The following is a 12,689-nucleotide window of genomic DNA, read 5'->3' as shown; positions in this document are numbered from 1 at the left end:
AAGCGGAGTGTCCGCAAGCGTAGCATCTCAGGGTTAAATATTGTTTGGGTGTCAGCATCTGAGTATTTTGATACAGAGTACACACACGGACCTGATTAGCTTCCATGCCATAATCCCCGGTTGTCATATCTTTGTTTTATCTTTGTGTTACCCTTGTTGATCAGGAGGACACATGGAGATCTCTTTGAGGAGACCTTGACAATACGACTGCACATTAGAGATCTATCTAACATTTGCATATAATGACTGTCCTACGTGGACGTTTATTACCCGTGCGTGTTTTCAACGAGAGAAAACCCATATTATATTATGGAAATGGTCTGTTGTTCACAGATTGTGTACAGGAGCACCAAAAGTGCTCATGGCCTTGTGATCGCCCGCTGCACCAAACTCTAAGCAAGTTGCAATGCGAGTTCTTTTATAGCATCAAATCTGTTGCTGCGGTTCGATTACAAAATCTAGCATTGCGAGTAGTTCAATCTATCCACAGCAACAGTGCCCGCACAAGTCAGTAAAATGAGCAATGAAACTGCTCAACAAGTCTTACTCGTATCGTGTTTTCTAAGGGGGCAATGTGAAGCGGAATTTTATGGGAGACTAGGTCTGGACGCGAATAGCGAAGCCACCAGAAAGGAATTAGACAAAACGATAATATATAGATAATGGCAAAATTTGAAGAACTTTCAGATTTCGCGTTTGACATGGACGCACCTGTGAAGATTGATCGAAATAAAAATGATGTTAAATATTATTCATATCCGTCTAAAGATCACAATAAAAAAGATCGAATATAATTAGAAGTGCATGATACTATCAGTATTTTCTATTCCTTGTAAGGCTTTCTTAGTATTTGACTGAAAACTTCTGCAAACCGACAATGCTAAATACCCCGAGAATGTCCGGACTGGATTTGGCGTATACAGTAAAATGGCGTTGTTTAGCAGCGTACATATTTCATCAATGGAAAATAAATTGAAGCATGTTTGAACAAAGTGACATTGCCGGGATGGTTATTGGACCAAAGAGATACAGAGATGATTATACAAGATCCAGTTGCCCATCTATAAATTTTATAAGGATGTACCCGACAAGGGAAATTAGTTTCAGTGAACCGTTGCAAACGTCTGATGAGACGCCAGCTGCAACTGCCATAAATGCTGATTGCAGCTTTGGATTCACACACCATCCAGGCCACCTTTTAGGAAACTCATTATCAATTTCGTGTGCGAGTCCTCTGAGTCATATACCCCGGGTTTCGTGGTGATGTTCGTGAGGCTATTTTCAGAGTTAAACGCACAGTCACATTATACGGAAAGGTGACAGCAATCATGCAATTTGGTGTCATGGAGGTGCTGCTTACAAAGTTGTATTGTTGAAATTAGCATTGTGGATGCCACTAATAATCCCTTCGGTGGCTACAGAAACGCATGTTTATTGTCGTTATCGGCACTAGAAGCACATAACCGCTGTATTTCTATCGCTTACCAGAGACTCGTATGATGGCAAATGTCAGCAGTTCTCATGGCGACCAGCTACCCAACAAAGTATCAAAGTAAGTGAATCAAATTATATATTTAACAAGTTATTAGTACTTACTGCAATTGCTCACAACCCCAACTGGAGTCACCAAACTAGGATACGCCGCCTTAGAACATTGAAACCAAGCGGTTTAAGCCAAGAAGACTAGAAAAAGACAACCATGCACAACTAAAATTATCTTTTGCAGTCGACACATTTCTTTTAAATAATACTCTAAATGTGCATAATAGCCTATGACTACTGTAACAATGAAATATCCTGGATATAATTTGCGCTTACATAAATTTACATACAATAACAGATGTCATTATGGCTCAATATCCCAATCAATCCCATATCGACCCAAATGTAATATTAGATTCCCATCGAGTCTCATACAACACCAACCCCATCGTACCTCTACCTATAATGGCTCAAATCTTCAGGTACACCATTGTACATCAACCCCATCTAAATATCCACCACAGCTTGTGAAATCGTTCCACCATTTTACACAGGTTCCATCCCGCACCCCCAAATGTATTTTTACACCCCTAGCACCCCAAATCTTCCCCCAGATCTGCAATGTATGCATCTGATGTGGCAATAATAATGAGCATGGTAATTAGAAATTGAACTGGAAGCAGGAAAACCTGTTGGTAAAGATGTAATGGCTGTAAACTTTAAAATCGGAATGTGTGTCACATGACCCGAATAATTTTTGAAATGTTAGTGGTTTCTACTGTTCTTTGTGTTTTAATCTCCTGTGGAACATACTTTTTGTCATCACTGTCATCAGTGTCATCAAATATGATATTTGTTATTTTTTTTACAATCATTTCCATATTTGGAAATATATGTACGATGGCTGGAATTGCCACAATGTCACAAGATGAATTATTTCTTGATCACATTTACGAATGTATTTCACAGTTAGGATATATAATCTACTAAAGTACCTAGATGATATGGCTACATATTATGATAAGTGGCGCCTTAACGTTACTAAGAAACCAACAATGATTGTTTTAGGTTAAGGGTTGTGGGTGGGAATACCAGATGATATTCTTATTTAAAGGTTCAGAGTAACTAACTGTGAATAAATTTGTGTTTTTAAAAACTGTTTCTACAACGGGAACATTTTCACACTTACTCAAAAACATTAGCTGCACAAACTTGAAGGGCATTATTTGCAATGGATAAACATTTTAATGTTACCCAAAAGGTAAAACACGAAAATTGCTGTTGTATTCATTTAACATATTCTTACTTACGGAACAGAAGTATTTAAATTTATTGAATAAAATTTTGTTGAATGGTAACACTTACATTTTTGTAAACGTCTTCTTAGAGTTAACAAATTTTACTCAAAACTGATTTTGATCATATAGTAACGAAATAATTATAGATCAGGATATATTAAAATATCATGAAATATTGGACTAAGCTTTCATCCACCCTGAAAAAGACAACATACATCTGCCATATATAACGTAATTCTTACTGACATAGTAATCCATACTGAAAGGAAAAACTGGGCATCATTAGTTCGAGATTTATTAAACAGTCTTGGTTTGAGGGAACTGTGAATCAGTCAGTCTATTGGGAACATAAATATTTTTTCTGACATGTCCAAGAGTACTCAGTTTTTTTTAATACTAAATTCTAATAATTCTGCTGAAATGAGAAATTTGGGACATTTTATATCCATAATGCACTAATGAACACAGTGATACGATGCATAATACACTAATGCACGCAGTGATACGATGCATAATACACTAATGAACACAGTGATACGATGCATAATACACTAATGCACGCAGTGATACGATGCATAATACACTAATGCACGCAGTGATACGATGCATAATACACTAATGCACGCAGTGATACGATGCATAATGCACTAATGCACGCAGTGATACGATGCATAATGCACTAATGCACGCAGTGATACGATGCATAATACACTAATGCACGCAGTGATACGATGCATAATGCACTAATGAACACAGTGATACGATGCATAATACACTAATGCACGCAGTGATACGATGCATAATACACTAATGAACACAGTGATACGATGCATAATACACTAATGCACGCAGTGATACGATGCATAATGCACTAATGAACACAGTGATACGATGCATAATACACTAATGAACACAGTGATACGAGGCATAATGCACTAATGAACACAGTGATACGATGCATAATGCACTAATGCACGGAGTAATAAGATGCATAATGCTGTAAATTACATGATTTTATTTACTGCTTTATTTCTTGGTATTTCTACCTTCGCTGCTAATTAACTATCACAAATCCATTCAATGTTCTGATGATAATCTCGTCTTCTCGCAAAAGAGTATGTATTTAAGCATTTGATAGATCCAACATTTTGGTGTGTTTTAGTCAACCAGTTATATATATCTGCCATATTCCTCTCGCTCTCTCTATGTATGTATGTATGTATGTATGTATGTATGTATGTATGTATGTATGCATGTATATATATATATATATATATATATATATATATATATATATATATATATATATATATATATATATATATCTGTGTGTGTGTGTTTCTTTAGTCAACAATTTAATACGTTATGTATTCTGTTTGTATAACATGTTGTCATACTCTCCCCCTCTTTCACTATCTCTTTAGCTATGTCTCTTACCTGTCTCTGTGTAAACACACACACACACACACACACACACACACACACAAGGATGTGTATTTGAATATATATGCATACATCTCTTGTATTGATTGAATATATGTAAAGGTGATAGATATGATTCAATTATGTATATCAAACATGCCACCATCAATTTCAGTAACAAAATTAAATATTACTGCATCTACTGTTGATAACCAGTCGGCTGAATGCAAAATAAATAAATAAATAAAATTAAAAATCAATACATGCGAATGAGAAACTTTAAACAAAACCTTTAACAAAAATCTATTTACAGCGCAAACGTATGAAGATTGATTGTTATGTGTGGCTTCCCACTAACGATAGGCGGGACAAGACTCCTTGTTTTCTTAGTTGTCATCAAATAATGATAAAAACCCATTGTATATTTACAAACGCCCTTAATTTCTGACATTTTAATTTCTTAATTCCTATTCTTTTTAGCGTATGACTGATGGGATTGCCTGCTATACAATCGTTGGCACTGCTTAATTTGTTTCAAAGCGTGGTCTTGATAACATGCATTTGCACTGAAGCAATTTACCTAGTCATCGATCATCATGCTATTTACTACGTGAAGTCTCGGCATATGTAATTTTAGGTCGCAAAGGTTGCTCTTCCTCCCGTATACATTAGGGCAATACACGTTTTCTAATTTGTGATTTTTTAGCAGCATGTAACAAACATGTTCTGCTGCTATTAAACTGCTCAGTGCAATTAGTATGTGATTTATTTTGTTTACAAAAGTTTGTAATATAATTAGTTTGGTGTTCTACGGCACACCTACACTGGGTAGGCCATATAGTGTCTAGGATAATTGAATTAAAGTACTTTTGCAGATCACATACCACATTTGCTGACCCAGACGGATCAGAAGTAGGATTCCAACCAGCAGCCCTTCGGTCCCAAGTCAAGCACGCTAACCACTGAGTCACCGAGACTCCTCAATGTAATGTGAAAGGATAATGTACACCTTTTACAGCCTATACTGACCGCGTTTTGTACAGTATCGTAAGTTCAGTTACTGATATCTGTGATATTTTCTGAGTAGTATGGTTCTAAAAAATTGACTGTGGGTGGATAGGAGTGATGCTAGTAGAGGAAAATCAGAAATCCTACCAAACTCGAAGCCTAGATACCGATATAAATAGTTGACAGCAGGCCAAGATTATTTTCCTTTTGTTTCATATATAGACATTAAACAGAACCTCATTTTGCCATTACTAATAGACTTCTATCAACTTTTGCTACTTACTAGCTCACAGTAGTTTAATAAATCTTGAAAGGTTTCATCGTCGATTTACTGGCTCATACTCATGTAGTAATGAAACAACCAAAACGCGACGGTGTGACCCAGAAAACGCGGACATTTTGCATTATTTTACATCTTAATGTTGTTATTAAACAACAAGCAAATACAACGTTCTATAAAAGTTCATAATGTTTATAGTCTTTCCTTTCCTAATTATTAAAACAAATAACTTTTCAAAAGAAACCAGAGGCAAACCTAACATTAAATCATGGCACTTCTTTCTCGAAATATCTTCCTGATTCTAGCAAATTACAATGCAAGGGGACGATAAGTATCGTCTGGGACCAGCTTACTCTGATCGTAGGATGAAAAGCACATAAAGGGTACTCACTGAGAGCGTTTAGTGACGTCATAAGTCACATCATCGTTTGGGAGTTACTTTGAATACTTTGGGTTGGAAATCTTGAATAGCATAGCTTGAATTTGAGTAATGGCGTTATTCATAATATATAAGAGCTTTTCGGTCTGTTGACGTGTTGACTTGACTTGAATGCCTTTTGTTGGCAGTAGCCTTGAAAGACCTTGTTGGATTATGGTTATGACTTGCTTCATAAACTATAGGAGCTTTGGGGTGTTTGACGTCAGAAAACAACACCTGTTGAAGGTGACCTTGAATGATCTTGTTTGAAACTAGTGCGCAAGCTGGAGTGTTCGATTCATTTTGAGCGACTGTAGAGACTCGCAAGCACAGATGTGATCTTTGATTTCAGAATCATCTTAAGCTCACGTACTTTATGAACGAGCCATTAGCCAGATTAAAACTAGATAATTAAAGGTCAAGGTCTACCTTAAGTATTGAAAGTTACTCCCAACCACCGATGTGACCTATGACGTCATATGCATTGACGACAGCGATTAATTTTTAGAAGCTATCAGCCCTTTACAATATTATATAACGCATAAAAACATGCAGAAGACAAGATTAAAAACACAAACACCATGAAATTACAAAACAAAAGCATGCTGCAGATAATTAAGGAAGCAAACGTATTAAGGTTTTAAGTCTGTTCTTGAAGTCGAAATAGGTGCGTTTAAAGAGCAGTCTTGAATGAGGACACGTTGTCCATGTGTCTAAGATTAATGGGTACGAAGCTGGGCCTTGGTAAGCAAAAGAACGTTGCCTGTATGACTTCGTTTGAACAGTGGGGACAATGAGAATGCGAGTGTCGGAAGAGGAGTGTAGGTTTCTAGATGGGGTATACATATGGGTGAGGTCACATCGATACATTGGTCTGGATTCAGTCAACGAAATGTAGCATAGTAAACATAATTTGTGTCTGATTCTGTATCCAGTGAAGGTTACAGAGCGGGGGAGCGGGAGAGGTGTAAACATTTTTTTGTATTTAAGGATTATCGGAGCAGCCGTGGTTTGAACATTTTGAAGTTTCTGTAGCAGATACTGAGACGAACCAGACAGAAGTGAATTACAATAGTCCTGTCTTTAAAGTACTGAGAAACACAAGTATCTTATATGCAGCCGTGCGCATGATCATTATACGTTGGCGTGATGAGAACGTACTGTCGAGAGTGACACCTAGGTTTCATACTGACTGTAAATTTATTGTTTGCATTGCTGATACTTATTGTCTGAGGTAAAGGATATGAATGAGAAAGTCTTTGCAAGGTGATCAGGACAGCTTCAGTTTTACCATCATGCAGCGGAAGCTTGTTACATGTCACATAGGATATGCACCTTTCTACGCATTGGATCGCAGCCTCAACTTCAGCTGGCTAGCTAGTTTTGTATATTGGAGCGTTATCAACGTACAGTTGGTGAGACACCTGATGTCGATCTATGACACTTGAGAGTGTATAGAATGAAAAGAACGGTATTGAGAACAGAGTCTTGTGGAACAGCAAAACATAGATCAAATGGGCTGGAATGTTTTCCGCTTACGGACATAATTTGTGTCCTGTTGACTAAGTAGGACTTGAACCTTGGTAAAGTTGTGTCGTGGATACCAAATACATGCTGGAGATGGTGAAGTAATGTATCATGGTCTCTTGTGCCAAATGCCTCAGAGAAGTCAAGGAGGGTGAGGACTGTAATCTTTCCACTATCCTGAACAGAGAGATCATTAGCTATTCTCAGAAGTGCAGTTTCACTGCTATGGCGAGGGTCATATGCAGACTGTACATATTTAAAAAGACTATCTGAATTCATATGCGATACAAGTTGGGATAGAACAAATTTTTCAAAGATTTTTTAAACGAATAAGAGGCTAGAAACATGGTCGGTAGTTCTTTAAATCTTTCTGGTCACGTGTTAGCTTCTACAACAGGGGCTTAACATGGCAGTTTTGAAACATTTTGGGAAATTTCCGCATGAGAGAGAAGTATTGTGTGTGTGATTTATATTTTTAACGTAGCTTTAACAATATTTCAGTCATATTGCTACGATGTCTGCAGTATGACAGTTTATAGTGCTGCCATAAACAGCCACTTGCAACTGTTACACGTTTGTTTGATCATTATACCTTAAGTAAAAGTCTAGATGAAAGCCTAATTAGAGAAATACTATTATGTATATTAAAGAAAAAGTAATCATATAGCGTGGGACGATGGGATGAAGCTAGATTGCTGCAACAAAAATATTAATATCTCAACGGGCACAAAATCATATTACCAAAATCAAAAACATATTTAAATCTCATAAACAAATACATCAAATCACTAGAAGCAACACAATATGAATTTACAAGGTTATCTGCGATTGTGCTTGAGTACATCACCAAATTAGATTTTGACAGATTACCGGGTGACAAAAACAACTACCATTGGAGTTACAACTGTATGATTTTATCAAACAAGCAAAGAACAGATTTATCAACGATGGCGCGTCCCATATTTTTTCAGCATTTAAGATTGATGGCGATGGAACATTTATTGATTCCACAATGGATGACAAACGAGCATCTGATATCGTTAATAATCTTGCTGATGCCGATGAGTATATTGTTACAAACCAGGGGTATTTGCTTTGACCGAGGGGTGTCAAACCCTGGGGCGATTCCGCTAGAAGTCATAAGTTTACCTCAAATTCCCAAAGACTTCCATACAACTTCATTTGTAAATTAGAAAGCCCAACGTGTCCATTCTATACATAAATTTCACTCTAATCAATGCAAGACCACAGATCTTACAACTTTCCAATTGTCTATCAACCGTACATCTGCATTGTTTCTCTTCATTAACTTTCCATACAGTCAGCAGTTCACGACGTAAAACTATACAACTTACCTTAGGCCAGTCGAATCATGGTTTCGGGCCACATTTCGCTGTAAAATTGAATCATATTCGCCACCATGTCGACGTCAACGGTATCTGCCGAGTCCCTTCTTGTTTATTCCATTGTATAATTTACCAGTCTCCTACCATAAATACTGCACCTGCAGTCACACAACCAATGTACATGAATAGATTTTAATAGGGACTATGGAACGACAGGGACACTCGTACGGCTCTGACCTTAATTCACCAAAAGTAAACCATGACATCATGGAAACTCACTAACATTTCGCTCCGTCATATTTGCTCCTAGTAATTGGATAATTATTTCGGACTAAGGAATATTTCCACTGCACCGAATTCCAATAATCAAACAAGTAATCACAAATATCATAGAATTTCTTAAAACAGGGCACTATAACCAAATGCGCATATCCCAAATTTATTACATTACCCCCGCATTCAAAAGATCAGTCGCCCTTGAGTTACAGAAACGTCACACTTATGGAGTCTAATCAAAATTGATAACTTTCCCTAAAATCAACCACCAACCCGATTAAAGATTCCCAAACATGATTAAGATAAAATTCAGAACCAATGGGCTTGTTTCTAATAACCCGTCACTCACAACCTTAAAGAAACTTTTCTGGGAAATACTGATTGCTTATAAGTAAATTAAATGTCAACAAAGAATAGAAATTAACTACGCTGAATCCAACATGAAAATGTTCCGACTCTATCAGGTTTCAAACTCTCTCATAACAATCCTCGGAATACGCCACAGAAACGACTTCTCTAGACATAGGTCTCTAAGAAGACAACAAATGTAACACAGAACCATTCCTGTTTACCCGAAAATCATAGACCTGGATTTTGAGTTTCCACCAAGATAACACGTCTCCCTATAAACCTTAGCGCACCTGCGCAAAATATATTTTTCGACTCAGTCTTGGTCATCCGATCCTATCTTCTTACATTGAACTCGCTACTAATTAACCAATGTTATAGTGATCGAACATGGTCATAAGAGAACCAACTCCCGAAAGCAAAATCTTGAACACCATCACATAATCGATTCAACTATTCGGTGGTACGCAGTTGCTCTTAAAAAAATTGATATGTCCTTCCGAATTTCCCAAATGGACACTATCATTTCCAAGCAGACAATTCAAACAATGCATGATGGAAACCACACTGGACCATTACAATTGTCGAAGTAGTACCAAACAGTTTTCAAAATACACTGCACGAAGCAATTTCCAACTGGCAAGTCGCTAGCAGGTCAAAGACAATGTAACACATGAACATTACCGTTACAACGAGGTTAGAGAATGTGTTCTTCAGAGAATAACTCCTCTCTTACGAAGCGCAAAAACAGGTCAACCACGACTTTAACGCCCAAATCTGGCGCGACACACACTGTCGTCCACAGACCAATGCTAGACTCGACCGTCCATCATCTATTCACCACTAGTACTAACTCTACAGGGACAGAAAAATAATCCATTAACACCCTAACAATTGTACATAAAACCACTATCTTCCCTTAACAATTTAGGTCTTCTTCACTCACAGCACAAACCAAACAAATATATCTAATTTACCAAACTCTGGTTCCAAGCAGCAAAACACTTCTAAAAACTGTTCTGATCTAGCACTGCACACGAAATTCTAAACAGCTTATCCATAAGAACACAAAAACAGACATCTGTCATCACATAATTATCTCAACCAGAATCACACCCTGCATATAGCCATGGGCGCAGATCAATCGGTTTTTAACTGCGCGGCTTTTGTATCTCAACACATTTGAGGCTTAGTCATTTACCCAACCAAAATTAAAAACACGGGGAAACAATTATTAAACACCCATGCTAATTATTTCGGGACAAGGAATATTTCCACTATACGATTTCCAATAATCAAACAAGTAATCACAACTATCTAAGAATTCCTTACAACGGGGCGCTATAACCAAACGCGCATACTCCAAATTAATTACAAAATATTCAGAATAAAATTTATTGCTGAACATGTTAGTGATCATGATATGACAGATAATTCGTGATAAACTCGACCCTGTTAAGGAATCAAGAAGACACAGTAGATAAAAGTTCTAAAGCAGGTATTTTCAACCGAATTTACAAACCATTCTACAATAACGTATATCCAGTTTCAGTAAGTTGTTTATGCGCTTTAAATGAACCAGACCTAGCTGCTCTTGCTCCGATGAAAACTGACTCGCTAAATTGCGTGGTTCAACGTGTCAGAGAACATTTTGTAAACTGAACACGAGGAAACCGACTTACGGAATCAAGAATTTACTGGGAAAACTTTTTTATTAACGGAGTGAAAATAAATGACGTGGTTATTTTAGAAAAGAAAACATTAAAGTTTCCATTAATTGTAAAAATAATAACCAATTAGATTTTGTACCATTCTGGTAATACTGTAGTAAGGTTGCTTCAATAATTTTATATGATCATAATTTACATGCATGGATCGACTCAGTGGCAAAATGTCCAAGGGAGAGAATACTCGATTTTATGACGGCGATATCTACAGGGATATCTACAACATAAGTAAGTGTGACCCTGTATCGGTCTGGCTATTTCATGGAGATGACTCTGAGTAGGATGAATAAAAATTTGATCAGTTTCTTCTGCCATCTGGCGTTCTTTATCCAAAGGGATCACTCCAGCATGCTATGAAAAAGATTGCGGTAAGATATGACGGCGACAACGATGATTTACTCGTTAATTGTTTTACAGCGTAGTCCCTTTTGGCTCATGCAGCCCAACAAAAAATAAATGGCGTCCAACTCCAAAAGAATTTCTCGATGATATATCACAATCTTCTGTTAAGTTTGGCTATGTCGGTCTTTGGAACACAAAATATAATTCCTATGACATGACTTCTGTTGACAGCACCGCTGCTTATCTGGCGTCTTTTCCTGGGCTTGGCGAATGTCATCGTTATTTTTAACTATGAGGGCACCCAACACACCCAACACACCAAATGACACGAATTTCAAAAAACGGACCACTACCAAATATTGATCTAAATGGATTTGCTGAGATTGAACCATTCGCGTTTTCAGCGAGTATTCATCCTGTGATATCAATTTGGTTTGGTAGAAACTTTAATAACCGGATACTAGTGTCAATCTCAACGACTGTTGAGCATGTAATCAGCGTGGTTGTGTTCTAATAGTGGTATTACGATATGTGCTCGATGCTGTTTTTTTTTACATCTTTAACTGTAACCTCTGCGATAATTTCATACAAATCACAAAAATCGATCTGGTTACCACAAGACGACAAGGGTATCTGCAGAAAAATTATCGGTAAGTTTACTCAGGGTTCATCATCTGACAATGCACGTCGTTGCACAAGATTAATCATGGATCCAGCCGAATTAGATTTTGTTGTCAAGGACACAGCGGCGCGAGGCGTTTTGTTGTCACGGATATATGCAACCATGCAAGATAGAAAAAAAAAACGTAGGTACAATAGTTATCTACTACGAGGGCATTTCTCCCCAACTTACTCATCTGAAATCATCATTGCTCTCCTAATCACCAATAAACCTATTCTTGATGATCAACAGATTTCCCAATGACGCTGTTAGAGTCGCCACAGCTTATTTTTATATTAGTCGTTGTAAAATTGATCTTGTGAAACCAGTGATGTCAACTGGGGTTCATGGCGAATAAAACATGAAAAAACGTAAATATTCTGAGTCGGCTGACGTTAAAACACCAGATATTTATTATCGCAAAGATAATTTATCGCAGATTTCATCATCACTGACAGTAAACGATCCAATCACGAGATATAACACGGTCTATCGGAATGGTCCAGGTGGTCCTGGTAAAACAACACGCGCGATATAATTATTTAAAAACTCTG

Source organism: Sinohyriopsis cumingii, chromosome 11 (assembly GCF_028554795.1).
Source record: "Sinohyriopsis cumingii isolate HCF-2022 chromosome 11, ASM2855479v2, whole genome shotgun sequence".
Taxonomy (NCBI): domain Eukaryota; kingdom Metazoa; phylum Mollusca; class Bivalvia; order Unionida; family Unionidae; genus Sinohyriopsis; species Sinohyriopsis cumingii.
This window is presented reverse-complemented; position numbering follows the sequence as displayed.